This window comes from Egretta garzetta, unplaced genomic scaffold (assembly GCF_000687185.1).
Source record: "Egretta garzetta isolate BGI_Z169 unplaced genomic scaffold, ASM68718v1 scaffold400, whole genome shotgun sequence".
Taxonomy (NCBI): domain Eukaryota; kingdom Metazoa; phylum Chordata; class Aves; order Pelecaniformes; family Ardeidae; genus Egretta; species Egretta garzetta.
The window spans coordinates 376160-394829 of record NW_009258371.1 but is presented as its reverse complement, the minus strand read 5'-3'; the positions used below and the strand labels follow the sequence as shown (position 1 = coordinate 394829).

The following is an 18670-nucleotide window of genomic DNA, read 5'->3' as shown; positions in this document are numbered from 1 at the left end:
CATTCAAATCTGTCCCCAGGTAAACAAAAGGGAAGTGCTGCCAGGGATCACACTTCTGTAGCTGTAAAAAGGCTCGACAATGAGAGTCAGTTCTATAGCCCACCCTGTTCTATACATTTGGGGGGAGAAGAATCAGTTTTGGCTCTCTGACTAAGGTTGTCCAAGTACCAGTGAAGGGAGAAGAGAACTATGTCTCAAAGAAAGCAAGTGACCCTTTTCTGTGTTTCTATTTATTTGGGGTTTTTTTTAAACACACCTTTGAAATATTCTGTGGATCTATTTTGCAAACTGTGAGAATATAGGATTGCTAAATGGGATCTGTTGACAAATTGCTTTGGAGTTTTAGTATCAGTTGTGGTTCCTCTGGATTCTATAGAAAGGAAGTCCCGGGAGAAAACAGTTTACTAGAGGATGCTGCTCGTGTGCCTTGAACATGGGGAGTTACTGTTTCTGTGTGAGGGGTATTAGTACTGGTATCCATTATGACAAGACTCCAATTAGTTGCTGTTTCTCAAAGCTCCATTTCAGCTTTTCTAGTATAACCATCTAAGACACTTCTTGTGGTAGCAACGCCATAATTTTTGGCTGCTACTTCAGTTTCTTTGCTGACTCTCTAAATATGTCCACATTCTGTCATTCCCAGAAGATTCATTTTCCTTCTCATTCATCTGAGTTGTCTCTGTTCAAGTAATGCTGGTGTCAAATTCAATACTTTCTACCTCCTTGTTACTGTGACTATCAATTATAATCACAACTGGAAAAGAATGTGAGGAGTTACTTGTGTGAATTTTCTGTTGTTTATTCTTATGCTTTTCCTTTTTCTTTTTACTATGCTTCATTGTATCATTTTTCCTTCATAAGCTTTTCACTGTCCCACACTTGGAATCCTAATCTCTTTTTTAATTTTTCTTACATTTTGTCTTACTATTGTCTTGATTGGCAGAAAGACTATCTTCATTTTTACAGCAGACACTTAATTTTGATGTCATTTCCTTTCTCTAAAATTGTGCTGTCCTTGACTGCATTGTCCAAGTGGTGAGTTTTGTACTTCCTTTTTCCAACAGGCTTTTCACTTTTAATTCTGTCAGTATTTCCAGAGGGCATCCTTGACTTATTGCTTGATTGACTCCTTGACCTGCAGCTTTCATTATAACAATAGTGTCTCTCATAGAGTCCCCTCCAGCTGTGCAGACCTCATTTCAGTAAAAGACTTTATACTGTATTCTGGACTAGTAGCTTGCTGCTAGTTAGATGAGGAGAAGGCCCCCTTGCTTTCTAGCCGACCTCAGACGAGTCTGGGAGGCTAGGGGCATCTAGACCAACCTCTCATTTCAGGTTCAATTCCTTTGAGCGAGATTAAGACACAAATGAGGTCAAATGTCATAAGTTCACTCATTTATTAACTCTTTGGGGGACAGAGGGAAATCAGCAATAGGAAAGGAAAGAAGAAAAGATAGTAAATTAAGCAAGAGGTCCAGATGGAAGAGGGCAAATAGTCACCACCATGGATCATCTGAGGGTCTGTGGTTCTGGGGTCTTCAGTGGTCTCCCCTGAGGTCGGTGGTCACAAGAGTCTTCAGTGGTCTCTTGCAGAGTCAGTGGTCCTCCAGTGGTCTCTCGTAGAGTTGGTGATTCCCCACTACCCCGAGGGGGTCTGAGACAGCAGCCTTTTATAGGCTGCATGCCTAAGGCACATGCTTGTGCATATGCTTCATGCACTTTACTTTTGGCTTTGTTGTTGTTGGGCAGGGGCAGGGTTCAAACTGAATGCCTTGGTGGGCAGGCGCCCCACCTGCATGTCTGATAAGCAGAAGAAAGATAAAAGCTGCAGCAAACCTGCAAGCCACCTTGTCTGCAGCAATGTTGATCTTCTCACATAAGCATACAAAGGAGTAAGCTTTGAGACAATTAGCTGGCTATTTAGTCTCTCACACTTGCCTTGAATAGCAAGCCCTAGACTAAGTTCTTCTCCTTCAGGAGGATCCACAGATATTTTCAGCTATGTTTTGACTATAAAAGCAGAACACCCCTAGTATCTACTTTGGCAATTGTATCTCATATACAGGGATCTTGTCAGGTCATGCAGAGAGGAAATTAGAAAGACAAAAGCCCAGCTGGAACTTAACCTGGCCACTGTTGTAAGGGATAGTAAGAAAAGTTTTTATAAATATGTTAACAGCAAAAAGAGAGCCAGGGAGAACCTCCATCCTCTAGTGGATGCAAGGGGGAGCATTGCCACTAAAGACGAGGAAAAGGCTGAGATACTCAACGCCTTCTTCTTTTCCTCAGTCTTTAATGGCCCGATGAGTTATCCCCAGGGTACCCAGCCTCCCAAAGCTGGAAGATGGGGACAGTGAGTGGAATAAACCTCCCATAATCCAGGAAGAAGCAGTATTTGACCTGCTATGCCACCTGGACATCCACAAGTCTATGGGACCGGATGGGATCCACCCAAGAGTGCTGAGGGATCTGGCACAGGAGCTTGCCAAGCTCCATCATTTATCAGCAGTCCTGGATAACAGGGGAGGTCCCAGATGACTGGAGGTTGGCAAACGTGATGCCTATCTTCAAGAAAGGCCAGAAGGAGGAGCCAGGGAACTACAGACCTGTCAGCCTGACCTTAGTACTGGGGAAGATTATGGAGAGGTTCATCCTGAGTGTGCTCACCAGGAACATGGAGGACAACCAGGGGATCAAGCCCAGCCAACATGGGTTCATGAAAGGCAGGTCTTGCCTAACCAACCTGATTTCCTTCTACAACCAGGTGACCCACCTGATAGATGAGGGAAAGGCTGTGGATGTTGTCTACCCGGACTGTTTAATATCTTTATCAATGACCTGGATGAGGGGATTGAGTGCACCATCAGTAGATTTGCATACGACACCAAACTGTGTGGGAGTGTCGGCCTGCTTGAGGGGAGGAGGGCTCTGCAGAGGGACCTGGACAGGCTGGATCGATGGGCCAACTGTATGAGGTTCAATAAGGCCAAGTGCCGGGTCCTGCACTTTGGTCACCACAACCTCATGCAGTGCTACAGGCTTGGGGAAGAGTGGCTGGAAAGCTGCCTGGAGGAAAAAGACCTGGGTGTACTGGTTGACAGCTGGCTGAATATGAACCAGAAGTGTGCCCAGGTGGCCAAGAAGACCAATGGCATCCTGGCTTGTATGGGGAATAGTGTGGCCATCAGGAGTAGGGAAGTGATTGTGTCCCTGTACTTGGTGCTGCTGAGGCCACACCTTGAATACTGTATTCAGTTTTGGGCCCCTCCCTACAAGAAAGACGTTGCATTGCTGGAACATGTCCAGAGCAGAGCCACAAAGCTGGTGAGGGGTCTAGAGCACAAGTCTTATGAGGAGTGGCTGAGGGAACTGGGGTTGTTTAGCCTGGAGAAGTGGAGCCTGAGGGGAGACCTTATCACCCTCTACACCTACCTGAACGGAGGCTGTAGCGAGGTGAGGGTCTGCCTCTTCTCCCTGGTAATGGACGATAGGATGAGGGAGAATGGTTTGAAATTGCACCAGGGCAGGTTTAGGCTAGACATTAGGAAAAACTTCTTCACTGAAAGGGGTGTCAGACTCTGGAATGGGCTGCCCAGGGAGGCGGTCAAGTCCTCATCCCTGAAGGTATTTAAAAGAAGGATAGATGAAGTGCTTATGATGAATGTCCATGGTTTAGTGGTGGGATGGTAGGTTTAGGTTAAAGGCTGGACTCGATCTTAAAGGTCTTTTCCAACCAAAGTGATTCTATGATTCTGTAATAACAATGACTGTTTATGCTTCTTTATCTTCTTTTGCCAGGGCTTTTGCTCATGATCTACTTCTCTGGATGTAGTGGTTTAATGACTTATAAAGTGTCTCTGGAGTTCTCAAGATCCTCTTGTTTCTTTTGCTCCTGTGTATGCTACTATTTCTGTTTCTTGATCATCTCCTTTTAAGTTGACCTATACCATAATGCTCCTTCCTAGTCCTACTGCCCTCACTGCTTCAACTGTGCTGTTAATAGGATTGTGGACTCATGCACTTTCCTCTTCTGCGCAATTTGTGACTACAAGGAGAGCACATTGCGTCCCTTCCTGAAGAGAGGCTCCAGATCAAGTCCTGCAGAGATAGATCTTTTACTTCACATTTGTTTTTATCTTTCTTCTTGTCTGTAAGGGATGAACAGCTTTTACACCTACTTATATTCTCTAAATATATGAAGCGGTATGGCAAAGGACTTCTGTTTGTTTCACTGTCATAAAAACTGTGCAACTGAGTTGGCTGCTGTTCTTCATATCTTCCCTTTTCTCTTCCCTGACTGACTCAGTGTCCAAGGGCAGCTCACCTGGTTCTGGTGTCATCTCAGCTAATGGCTTAACATACCCAGCAATAATACAGTTGTCCAACTGTCATTTAAATCAGCAGTAACTGAGCTTACTCTTCAGTTCTCATCACAACAAAGTCTTCACCAGAACTTTCTGAAACCTCTGGAGGAGACGTTATTATTGCATGAACCTCTCTCCCCTGAAATGGGACAGGATAACCCTGGAGTTTCATCACCCAAGCGGGTTGATCAATACCAGTCACAGGATGAGCTGTGATCTAGTTCTTGAGAATCTGCCTGATCTGGAGATATTGTAGTAACTGATGAGTCTGAACAGCTCTCTTCATCACTGAATGGAGCAGGAGAGTCATATTTGGCATGCTGATCATATGCTTCGAAGTTAAAAGGAGATATGGCAAGACTGATGAATTCAGCTGAAGTATGGTGTTCATGTGTTAGGGTGTTATGGTAAGGAAATCTCCAGCCATCACAGCTGGTAAAAGAACCATTTTCTGAAGGTCTGAGTATGTATTCCTTAAAGTAATCATCATGTATTCAGTGGAAAATAGAATAGAAAGACAACTTGCAGATAAAGCATTCTTCTTTGGTTTTTGACCACTCCTGGACAGAATAGAAACAGAACGTGTGGAAGCAGTGATCTAGATAGCCAACATTGTCAAACCTGTCCAAGAAGATGCAGCTTTAGAACAAGGAGATGCTTGTTTAGTGTCACCAGATGTGCTGGTTTTGGCTGGGATAAATTTCTTCATAGTAGCTTGTATGTTGTTCTGTTTTGGATTTCTGATGAAAACTGTGTTAATAACACCAGGATGTTTTAGTTATTGTTGAACAGTACTTACACTGCCTCAAGGCATTTTCTGCATCTCAGACTGCCCTTCCAGTGAGTAGGCTGAAGGCACACAAGAAATTGGGAGGGAACACAACTGGGACAGCTGACCCCAACTAACCAAAGGGATATCCCATTACATATGATGTCACGTTCAACAATAAAAGCTGTGAGAAGAAGAAGGAAGTGGGGGATGTTTGGAGTTATAGCATTTTTATTCCCAAGTAACTGTTGCACGTGATGGAGCCCTGCTTTCCTGGAGATGGCTGAACACTTGCCTGCTGATAAGAAGTAGTGAAAGAATTCCTTATTTTGTTTTACTTGCAAGTGCAGCTTTTGCTTTACTCTTAAAACTGTCTTTACCTCAGTTCATAAGATTTCTCATTTTTACCCTTCCAGTTCTCTCTCCCATCCCACTGGGAAGAGTGAGCAAGCAGCTGTGTGACATTTATTCATCAGCCCGGGTTAATCCACAACAATCATGGAATCATAGAATCATAGAATAGTTTGCATTGGAAAGGATCTTAAATATTATTTAGTTCTATCCCCCTGGCATGAGCAGGGATACCTTTCAGTAGATCAGGCTGCTCAAAGCCTTATCCAACCTGGCTTGAATACTTCCAGGGAAGGGAGTGCATGCACAACTTCTCTGGGTAACTTGTTCCAGTGTCTCACTACCCTCACTGTAAATTTTTTTTCCTTACATCTAATCTAAATCTACCCTCTTTCAGTTTAAAACCATTACCCCTTGTACTATCTCTACATTCCCTGGTAAAGAGCCCCTCCCCACCTTTTCTGTAGGCCCCCTTTAAGTACTGGAAGGCTGCTATAAGGTCTCCCTGGCATCTTCTCTTCTCCACGCTAAACAACCCCAACTGTCTCAGCCTGTCCTCATCAGGGAGGTGCTCCAGCCCCCTGATCATCTTCGTGGTCTTCCTCAGGGAGGCCCTCCTCCAAACTGTTGGCCTCTGGTGCAGCTTACTTGTGCTAGCTCGGGGTAAAATGTTGCAATACACTGCAAACTCTTTAGCTGCTGAAGGCATGTTCTACAAAAGAAAGAGACAGAAAGATCATTACTCTTCCAGAAAGAAAAAAAAAAAAAATAATAAATTGAAATCTAGACAAAGAAACCCATAACCATCATCTTTAAGGTTAAAAAAAAGCCAGCATTAGTCAACACTGAGAGAATATCAAACAAAGAGACAACCAAACACTAACTATTTTGCTTGGTTTCTCTGCAGAACATTTGAGAAGTGTAGGTGTCATGGGTAAATTTCATCCCAACACAGAAAAGAAGGACTCTTAAAAATATCCAGTCTTAGGAACTACATTTCTAGAAAACCTGCTCTCCCCAATGAATTAATCTCATCTGCCTTCACAAACAAGAGCAGAACTGTCTTTTTGCCTCCATTTGTAAGTGGGGGTCCTCATTTGTGGCACCACCTCTTTCAGGGGAACATAGTAGTCTGTAGGATCATGTATTCATGAGAGTCCTAAAATAGCTGTTCTCTCCCAAATGCAGACACACTAGAAATACAGCAACTGACATTTCTTGCCCCCCAAAACACTGACATTCTGTCCATCCTTAGAAGCCTAGCCTTGACACTGATGTTTGTTCTTTATGACTTCTAAAGGACCTCTTTTTTGCTTTTCAGTTCTACATTCCTTTTTTCCTACTGATGCTGTTTCTCCACTGTCCTCTTTTTCTCTCTTAACATTCAGCAGCTGTTCCCTCTCTGCAAAACTCTTCAGGAATAAGGCACATGAGAATCTAGCTGGAAGTGGATCTTCTGAGCAGTTCTTCTGACAGCATGCTGTAGCTTCTGCTCAGTGGTGTTTCTATATTGCTTGAACAGTATAACAGAATGTATAAGAATGTATCTCCACAGAATAAGGTGCATTGAAGATGAACAAGAAAAGCAACAGAGGGACATAGTAAGGCTTATAGTCAGAGGACAGACAACAGTCCAATCTAGTGACTTTTGAAGCACTGGCAGAATAGACACCTCATGTTGCTAGGGGTGCTCCTGCACCAAGCAGCAAGCTATGAGTTCTGCTGGCTCCATGGTCAATTGCTAATAGTACATCATGTGCTGTGATTTACCTGATCTGTACAGCCAATGAATAATTTTTAAACATTTCAAGAAATTCCAGGTCTCCGTTTCACATTAAAATCAGGCTCTGAAGTGTTGCAAGTTTTAAGTGGAACTTGAATCATGCTGGCATATGTGAAGACTACAGGCAGGACTTGCTCTGTCTTCCCCATTCTTAAATGACTGTTTTGAAGTGGTTCAGTAAGATTCTGATTAACATTCTCTAAGGCACATTTCCAAAAGAGACCAACCTTTACATATCAAAAATATGAGAACAATTAGTTCCGTCCTTTAAGAAAAAAACCCCAAACAAGTATTCAACCTAAAGTACCAGTGTCAAAATTCTGCTGGGTCTATACTGTTCATATACTCTCTGCTTCTGCTTTACTGGGCCAACAGTGCTGGCTACAATTTGTTGACCACACATAGAGATTGTTGGCCTAGGTGACCTCCAGAGATGCTTTCCACCCTAAATTAGTCAATGATTTCATAATTATAGCAGAAACAGCCAGATGTCATTCCTACACCTGTCCTCAGGCATGCAGTGCCTTTGTGTCTAGTCAGACTGTCAACTGTGCTTAGACTCTCAACTGCACTTAGCCATAAATCTGTGTATTTTAAAGTTATTTTAGGTATCAAGATTATGCTCAGGCATTATGAGACAGTGGAAATGAGTGACCAAGTTACTTACACAAAAGTCATTAAGCTATCTTCTGCAGCGAGCCCAGGAGCAGGTTGCAACCACATGCCAAATGCTGGGCAAAAAGTGTGCCATACAGACACACAGGACATACATACAGGCACACAGGCACAGGCATGCACACAAGTGGACAGAAAAGTCCTGGGTTTGTGCTCAGCAATGAGTCCTTCTAAGAGGGTGTGTTCCATTCTGTGTGTAATCTGCCCTGAAACAGCCCTCCATGCAAAGATCACTGGAATGGCACAGAGATGGAAATACCCACATGAGAAAAAGTTTTCTCATAAAAAGTGAAGCTGGTGAAGAAGATCAGTCTTTGGTGTTGCATTTTTTATGTGTTTTAAGCAGCTAAGAATATAATTACAGAGCAGCAGTAAGTTTCATTAAAAAAAAAGATAGAGTGAAACCCACCTAAGATATAAAATACATATTTGAAAATGTGTAGGAGAGGTAAAGACATTTCCACACACAGAAGAGAACCAGAAAACAACAACTAACCTAGTCTTCGAATTGAAATTGTGTACATGCAACACTTTGAAATCCAAAGATTGATATTCCTGACATTTATTTTTCTAAGCAGTCATAGAAATCCAATTGTTGTGGTTTAACCTCAGTGGGATGGGGGAGAGAATTGGAGAAAAGAAAAAAAAAAAGTAAGACCTGTAGGTTGAGATAGAGAGAGTTTAATAAGAGAGAAGAATAACAATAGTAATAATAATAATGGTAAGAGAATATAAAGAATACATAAAACAAGTGATGCACAATGAAATTGCTCACCACCCGCTGACAGATGCCCAGCCCGTCCTGAGCAGCGATCATTCCCCCTGAGCTGCGATCGCCCTGCCCACGACCGACCAACCGCCTAATGCCCCTGAGCATGACGTTATATGGTATGGAATAGCTCTTTGGACAGTTTGGGTCAGCTGTCCTGGCTGTGCTGTACTCCCAGCTTGTTATGCACCTGGCAGAGCAGGGGAAACTCAAAAAGTCCTTGAGTAGTCTGAGCACTACTTGGCAACAACTGAAAACATCAGTGTGTTATCAACATTCTTCTGGTATTAAATCCAAAACACAGCACTATGCTAGCTACTATGAAGAAAATTAACTCTATCCCAGCCGAAACCAGGACACCAATTCTCTCATTCCTTCAGGCAAAAAGATGATACTGGGGTATAGAAACATACAAGTTTCTCCAATCTCTAGTCTGTTTGAAAATATTTGGTTTTCCTTTGATAGAGACAACAGTTACTACTACTGTACCTTGCAATTTCCTAATTTTTATAATTCTTCTTAAGAGGGGATTTAATACCTTCCTTTTATTACATCAACTTGTCAGTTTGGTAATTTAGTTTATAAAGCTTTTCAACCAGCATTTAAAACATCAGTCTGTAGTTTGGACAGCTGGATTTTACGTGACATATTTGATGTACTTTATAAATTATGAAATTTATAAGAAAGAGTTGTGCATTCAACCTCTGTTGAATTTGGCTGTATTTCACAGTGAGAAGCTTAAATTGTGAATATGCATAAGTTAATACAAACAAAAATATTTTGTGAAATCCAGCTCTTACCTAGGTTGGTTTTTTATAAACAAGGGGTTTCCATCTTGCAGGAATTTATAATCGATCCTTCAGTGAAGGCAATAAAATGTTCAAAGTGTCAGTCTTGGTTATACCTGTCACATTAATCCTTGTATACAATGATTTAAAATTATTTTTCTGATAAAATTAAGACTTGATAAAATATACAGATCACAAGCATGCATTGATTTAAATAAAAATATTGGATAATATAAAGACCATCTGGAAACATGATTGCTAGGTGAATGAATGTTTTCCTAAGTATAAGTGCATGTAAAATCATGTCTCTTCCTTCTTAAAGTTTCTTTTGTCCAGAAGAAGGAGTTAGTCAAATTTATGATGGAAACTTTTAATGTAATATCGAAAAGAAATATTTCATAGTAAGCGTAGAAATAAACCATTTGTGAAATTTCATGAAACTTTAAAGAGGTTAAAAAGTCTTAATAGCTAGTGGCAAAATATAAAATAAATAAAAATAAATAACTTCTAACATATGGAGATTTCTGTGGAAGATATGAAATTCAAAGGAGAACTACTAAAACCCAATTTGCACAACTTGAACTTAAAACAGAATAAACAAGACTAAACCAAATAAAAAATATAATACAAATTATTTTAAAATTAATGTGTTTTCTTCAACTTTTAATCTGAAATCTTAGTGTCTCTGTATTCTAATGTCATTGTCGCACTTAAGATCTTAAGGGTCTTTTAATTAATTTATTCTTTTTATAATCTTCTCATATTTATCATCCTTTTGTGCAAAAAAGTTGGGTTTTGTTAAAATTAAGATTTTTTTTTCAGACTGAATGCAAATAACTGCATGACTGAAACATTTTTTACATATTATTATTTTTAAAAGTTTGTTTTCAGTCCCCTTATGGATAACTTTTCACCTCTGCTACTTGGCCTTTTAAGAGCCTTTCTGATCCAATATTAATGCAAATTACATTGTTATGTTTTGTGACTTTTCTACACTTATCACTCAGCTATAGCCTAGATTCACAGATTATTTTTTTTATTTTTTTTTTTTTAAATCGCTAATGGATTTGCAGCTAACCTATGGCTCCAGCCATGGTCAGTTGCCTTCAGTATCGTTGATGTATGCATTGTGCTGATAAGTACTCTGGTTCATTTTCCTCTTGGGTAAGCACATTTGAAAAAATAAGGAGGAGGTGGGAGAAAGAGAGAGAGAAACTCTCAGACTAATAATTACCTTAGCCTGAGACAGGGATGGCAAAACACGCTTGATTGCTTTCTAACCTTCAGTGCTGTGTAATGAAATATGGCTGCTTCAGGACAAAAAATGTGTGATAGCTTCTTGTTTTAATGTTATTTCACTGAATTCCTGAAAACTACATTTCATTCAGCATTATCAGCATGATAATGTTTTAATTAAAGAGAAAATCTTGGTCTAGTTATGAATTGTTTCCCCACATCATAAGGACTGTCCCTAATATTCTCAGTGTCATCATTTCATATTACATTTTAATTTGTTAGTTCATCAGTGTGAACTGAGCATCCTAATATGTAAAGAATCATTTGTCATGATTCAGTGATCTAACAAAGCTTGTTGAAAGGTGGAATGATTAATAAAAAGAAAGAAGATTTCAACCTTATGGAACATATTATGAAATAAATTTTGTATGCAAGAGTACTTGTATCACATAGGAATACAAGAAAGACTGTTCTTCTGTGTTTTGCTGTGCCACACACAGTCTTGTCTGTTTCTTGGTCTGAAAAGGAAAAAAAAAAAAATCCTAACAAAATCTTTAATTCCTTGTTAAAGAGATTTTAGTTCAGCAACAGTGGTTGATATTGTACAACAAGTAAAGATTTTGTGATTTTATTACGTACTGATTATGAAGATTCAAGGTAGACCTGGCCAGATAAATAGATAAATGAAAATTATGTATATCTCAAATGCTCCAAGAAATGTCTATCTGTATATCTGAATGTTTACATAGTTTCTGACATTACTATCCCATAATTCCTTTATCTAGAGCTAAAAAGTAAAAAACACATATTGATATGTGGCTGATTAAAACTCAGAAGATATTTAAATATAGTCATGCTTCTTTTAACATAATTCAGTTTTAAGAAAAAATCACACATATCCTTTCCTTATCCTGATTCAAAATTTGTGTAGGTATCTCTAAAAATCCTTCTGGTTTTGGGCGTTCGCTGTATTATAAGCATTTGCTACAGCATGTCACCTGTTGACATCATAAATAACTCACAGTTACTTTTATGGCTTGCTCCACCTGCAGTTGTTTTTAGTGTATACAACTGTTTGAGAAACAGCAGCATTCTAGAAATATAATTTCCAGAGCTGTCCAAGCAACGATATCTTAGAATGAATATCTCATCCATTTGTCTTTCATTTTTATTTGCATCATCTACAAATGTAAAATTGGCTTTGTTTACTTTAAGATCTACAAGTAAACTGGGTTACAATGACAATTTACAAACACTGTGTTAACATTAGCATTAGAGTTTGCACCAGGTTTCTGAAATGAATCTTCTGTCTCCACTGACCCAGTGGAGTTCATGGTTCTGTTAGCGTCCTGAGTCTGCAAACTGGATACCTTCCAGATGAAACTGAAGTGGAAATTCTGCTTCAGGAGTGCACCAATATGACCCAACTGTTAGTGGGCATTCATTGTTGAGTGACAGACACAAGCTAATCTCAGTTAAAAGCCTTGAATGATATAGTCTGGATGCTGGGTCCCAATGCGGACTGGTGACTACCTCAGTCTTTTACCACATGGCCTGTAATATGTCTGTGTTGTACCTGCTTTCAGTGATTGAATTTGAACCTTAAATGCTGAAAACTGACTTGAATCTCTATTCATTTGCTTTAGATCCCCCATACATTTGTGTGGAGAGCTAAGCAGTGAAATTCACAAACACCACACTGAAAAACTACCTGTAGCTGGACTATAAGTAATGACAAGGACAAATGTATTTTTTGCACCAGATTTACTCCCGTGTTTCAGTGCCTTTACAACTGATGTAGACAAGTACCTGTTTCAGTTCTTTGTTCTGAGCTGTTTTCAAAAAATTCCTGAGAACTTTCTCCTATTTAGGGTCATTCCTTTATACCAACATTATGACAATCACACGTTCTTTCCAACCCAGCTACAGCTACGTAGAGAATGTTCTCTCACAGTATGACAAAGCTGTCCCAGTTCTCTATTTATTCTGATGGAACTCAAAAGCACATCTGGTTTGTTTTCAGTAGTAAAAGAAAAGTAGGAGATGTCTATGGAATTTTGCACAGAATGCAACAAATAAAAAATAATAATAATTTAAAAAAAAGCTCTATATGCTCAAAGAAGAAAGGGAGTGATTGTGATTCCCTAGCCTACTGCTTATTTCAGTGGATAGAACCCTGATTTTCAGAATGTCTCTGCATCTTTGTGCTATACAGGACATCTGGCTCTTTCCTAATCTATCTGAATGGTTTCTGAGAAATTCTACCTTTCCACAACACCTAATTTTTCTGATACAGATTGCAGTTTAAAAGTCTCAAAGTTATAAGGCTCATCTCATTAAATACTGAAATGCAAGCACCTCTGGAGTGAAATGTGGCAGCTGTTAAACAGCGAACAGCAATACTGCACAAGAGCTCAGGACAGTGAAAAAGAACATTGCATCTAATTGAAACTGCAGGAGAATTGTTAGTAGACAGAATGCAATTATCCAAACTGGAAAATGTCCAAAATACTAGGGTTAACATACATGCTTTTTCCTTGTTTCTTAATTTTGGGGAAGAGGGAAAATGAGACTGTTATTGTATTACATTAATGTGTAAATCATTAGAATTTGCAACACTACTGTGTAAATCATTACAATGCCGCTTACTTGTTTCAAACCAAAGACCGTCTTTGAAAGAAAGTCCACTACATCCTAGGATCAGAATAAAGCTACCTCACCATGAAGTGTCATCAGTTTACCTCCTTCAGCACAGTTGTCCTTTGGGGTCTTCTAAATTGTTCTGTGTACAAACCCTGAACTAAGAGTCAGTGTGCTGGCTCAGAAATGCATCTCTTAAAGAGTGTTTTTACAGATAGCTGTAACATGGAAAGTAAACGTTGGTAAGAAGGTACCCTTTTCCTTGCAGCATGATGCTATTACGTGGTGGTGTTGGGGTATTTTGGCAGTTCTTTTGTCCCCTTGCCATTTACTCATATCACCACTTATATGCTTGGTGAAGCAAGCATTTTGGTCAGTTCTCTACTGTATGCTTCTTCAAGAAAAAAAAAGTTTCTTATTAGATTTTCTTTTCCAATTCATTAGCATAAAGAATTACCTTTATTTCATCTGCAAGGGTTTCCTCCCTGTCCTTCATCTATGCTGTTTCAAACAACATAAACTTCATATCCCACTGATATTAATAGTATATCAAGATTCATTCAGATTGAGAAAAAACACCCCTTGAAAGTTATCACCTTCAATCTACAATTCTGCAGGAAAGAAAGCATTTGCAGCCAAGCGATGGAGTAGAAAATTCCATTTCCTTTAGAGCACTGAGACTGCTGCCTCTGAAATTCTTCCTCAGAAGGAATTAATGCTAAAACTAGAAACAAAAAAGATAACTGCGCAGCAGGAAAAGCTTTTTAATGTGTTGTACGTTGCCAGGAGATTTACAAATAAAGAGCCCAAACTAGTTGATGATGTAACTCCTGCCAAGTTATTCCAAGTTAATGGGAAAAGAGTAGATGTAAATAAGCCACCTTACAAAAAACACAATTACGAAAAAGGGCCATGCTTTTAGTGGTGAAAGTACTGCATAGTTGCATAGCCATTTTACTGAAGTTGAGAGGCTGTAGAGAGAGAGAAAACCTAAATAGTTAAGACAGTCTGGAGAGAAGGGGCAGAGGGGAGCGGGATGAAAGTAAAGCTTTCACTGAGCTTTTTTTTGAGACAACAGAGTGATGTAAACACAAGGACGTGACTAACAGAAACATTTGAAGTAGTTGAAGTATCTCTAAATTTACAGAAAATGGTGAGAAAAGGGAAGATGAGTATATTTATACACTAGTCATTGTCATAGTATCTTTTTTCTTGGTAAGTTTTAGTACTCATAAACAACATTTCCTTAGGTAGGATTGACTATTTACTGGGGACAGTTTTCACAAAAACTAAAAGTGAGATAGACAAGCTGAGATAACAGATAGTACCTGGGGATATTGATGTTAATCCTATGCTAAAAGTTAATGTGTTGTGCAGCTCTTCTTGGAGACCTGTGATGACCTTAGATCAAGACTTGAAAGCAGAGGTGCTTAAAGGTCTGAAGTGATGCTGACAAAGATGGCTAAGTCACTGTAGCTGAAGTTAATGATAAGTTTACCATGGTGAAAGACAGAGGAAAAATCACATAGCTTGTATTTGCCTAGTGGTTGAACAGTGTTCTCGGTGTGTTGCACATGGTTTTGTTGAGAAGACTATACAGCAGGTTTACATAAAAGAAAACAAAAAAAACCCTAATAGCAAAAAAATAATAAAGCAGATGCATAGATATCTGTAGAAATATTTCTCCTTTAATATTCTATGTTACATGTCTTGCACAGAAAAAACATTTTCTCTGGTAAAAATAAAAAAGAAATCAATATTACCTTTCCATCCATGAAATGGTATAGTGTTGTAATATATTAATGTCAGTGTTGCAGGCTGATAATATGGTACAATTACCATGTTATCACTCATAGGTGCAATTCAGTTGCCAGAACTAATACAGACCACTTACACAGATTCTGACCCCATACTCCTATCAGAAGTTCTTATACTCTTTTATGAACTAATATGAATCAGCCTGGGCATAATTCTGACACAGCTGTCATTGCACATTAATATAACTACTCTCTTTGGCAGTAGCAGAGTCCTTCAATGATTTTGAAAGAATAATGTTAAGACGTGCTTTTAGGAGCATGATGTAATGTGTATATGAGGAAGAGCTGTTGCATTTATTAGGTCATTATCAGTATAATGATTAAGAGTACCTCTATATCGTAAGTATAAAAGCAGAATGTGAGTCAAGTATAGCATGATCGTGCAGAAAATTTTACATTTTCTTTGAGAATAACTGTTCTGGAGTTGAAACATTCACTGTTGCTTAAATTTTCTGCCTCTTTATGGTTAAGAAACTCTTCATAAACTGTAAGAAAAGTAAATAAACTCAGTGTTTGGGGTCCAATCTGCATGCTCCAGTGGGCTTATTCACCTCTGGACTAACAAATTCGAGGCCTATGTGTTCAAATTTATGCTGAAATAGAAAAATAGGAATAAATTTTGGGAAAATCCTACTGATGAAGCTAGTGCATGTAAATACTAATCACTTTGCTATGGACCTGACAATAATCAAAAGTGTTAGAATTACACCATGAACATTTGTTCAATGTTGCTGAGGTAGAAGACAAAGACTTAAAGCACTCCTTGGAATTCAAGTTGACTATCAGAAAAAAAAAGATACTGAATGCAGCTTATGTTGTTTGTTTATTTTATACTACAAAACAGTCATACAAATCTTGTCTAATGGGTCTCATGGTTGGTTCTTTTGTGCATGTAAACTTACATCAGGGTATTGCCAAGACTTTCCAGCAGTTTCCTCTTTTTATAAGAATAAAAATAGGCAACAGTCAGTATTTTATTCAGCTTTCTTATTCTGATACAAAACTGAAGATATAATACCTTTAACTGAATGTTAACTATTTGCATTAGATAGTAGGTAATTAAGTAGGAAGAGAAAGATCATGCATCTTCTGTGCTTCCAAAGAACTATTAATATTTAAAAATTATCAATTAGTGGTAACATATGAAGAGGATTTTGGAGATTAATATGCTGTGACTAGGAGAGATTCATTTCAGTCCTAATTCTACATCCGGCTAGACAGTATTTAAGAAATCGAATTCTTCTCTGCTGTGTACTGTGTTATATAAGGAAAATCAGTTACACGGTTATGAAATTAACTGTGATACAATGAGGATTTCTGGATGGTATCCCAAGATAACATTTTGAATATATTTTCCTCTTTTTTCCCTCTGCTCTGAATTATTAATGTGGTTATGGACCACATTGGAGAATGCTTTTCTGTTTATTTTCATTATGTAGGTGTTTATAAGCTGTGCATTTTATCTGTTGATACCACTTCATTCTCCTCTTGTAGAAACATTTTGGTACACAAAATAAAAATTTAGCTTGCTGCCCCTGCTCTGAACCCTTTTGCTTTTCCAGTGTGTGTATTTACACATAATTGACAAGCTGTTTCAAGGAATTAGGTATTCCCTAGATAACCGGCCTTTGTGAAGAAGGTTCTTGAAGGCAATCAACAAACTGAAACACCGCACACTTTCTTAACTTGAAATTCCTAATAAATCAATATGAGGCAAAGATTCATACATTAGAGGTTAAATACTTTAAGTCTTTTGACAGTAATTGGGTGCATTTTCAAGAGAGGTTTAATTTTGATAGCGATTCATTTTTTTTTCTTTCCATTTCACCACTGTTTGCCTCAGATAGTAAATATTTCATAGTACCAACTGACACTTCACAGTTGGCACAAGTAAGTATACAACAGCCAGATCTAGTTTAAAGGCCTCCAGCTGCAACTTTATTAAGAAATACCACACCATAAATAAACCTAATGTTTACTCAGTGGCTTTATATCCATGGAAGCAATATTCACACACACATCATCAGAACTGCAATAGCTGAGACCATAAGTCTCCCATCAGTCCTAGTCCCAAAAGAAGGATCAGATGCTCTTGATTAAGATGCCTCCATAATAAATCTCAGAATAGCTGTTGATGTCATTAACATCTGTCTTGTCATGGAAACACCTCTTTAATTTTGAACTCTGAGAACAACGCTTACAGACTGTATTTTCAAAGGAATTAGCATGCTTGGAAAAGCACCTGAACACCTAACACAGGTGCTTTTAGAAATCACATCGATGAGAGTTAGTTGACTAATTTTGACAAATCTACACCTATCTTTAATGTACTGAAATAACTTTAAAAATCTTAGGGCTTAGGCATCTTTAATAACACAATAAAGAAAAGGCATAAGACAAACCCAGACAAAAATATGCCTAGGACAGCCATATATTATCCACAATAGCTCTTTTTCTACATGATATACAACATGGGCATATAATGAGTATGAAACAGGACTTGGAGTTCAGAGCATAACAAGTCTTCTATTCAAAGAAAATATTTTCTGTTAACACAAACACACTGATCATCCAAAATACGGAAAAATCTTTGAAGATCTAAGCTGCTATGTCCTTTTTTCAGGTTCCACACATCATCATTGCAACAGAAGTATGAAGTAGCTCAATCACAGTTTAAAGCTTAATCAGATGAAGTGGGTGGGAAGATTATTTTCTGTTCAAGTATAAAGAAGGTAAACAGCCCCTCTCAGCCTTCTTTCACAAAGCTCTCCAAAAGTCAAGCAAGTGAGGCTGAAATTCATGTCAAAGGTTACCATAAACCACTGGAAAGCATTGTAAAAGGTTAAGTTATTTTTGTCCATTGGTAGAGTTCATTGCAAATTCATGCAAATTTGTATTTCTTTGCTCAGATATGTATTGTCCTAAACTATCCTTTGGAATTTTATGAGTGAACCCAGTCACTTTACCATTTTAGTGTGAAATCTTGTAAGTCCAGTGCTTACTTTCGCCATTGTAACATATCAAATTCAGTGACCTTGTTTTCAGTTTATACTAATGTAAATAAGGTAAGAAGGAATTAATTCACACTGGCCAAATGTCACATTGGTCACTCAGTTGCTACTAAGAAATCTGTTTGGTTTTTTTTAAATGAACAATAAAAGTTGAAAACACATCTTTGATCTCTGTTTAGGTTCAGTGCATAGATCTTTTTGTTTGTTTGTTTTTGTTTTTTTTTCCCCCGTTGTTCTTGTCACTCTTCTTGACACTAACTCTATTTCTGGAAATCTTGTAAACATTAGTCCTTCAAGTAAAACATAATTCAGTTTCAGGTCTAGGAAAACTGGCATGAGGGAGAGGAGGTGGGTCTATTATTGGAAGCCAATTACTAAGTTATCTGGAAGGACTATTGTCCAATACGTCTTATTTTAAACAATAAAGGAAAAAAAGTAGAAAATTTGGTATTTTGAGGAACATGTCA

At 38.4% G+C, this 18670-nt stretch overlaps 1 pseudogene; it reads right to left on the bottom strand.

Annotated features, from left to right (window-relative positions):
- Positions 1 to 307: 307 nt before the first annotated feature.
- LOC104126943 lies at positions 308 to 18203 on the bottom strand (annotated as a pseudogene).
- Positions 18204 to 18670: the final 467 nt, after the last annotated feature.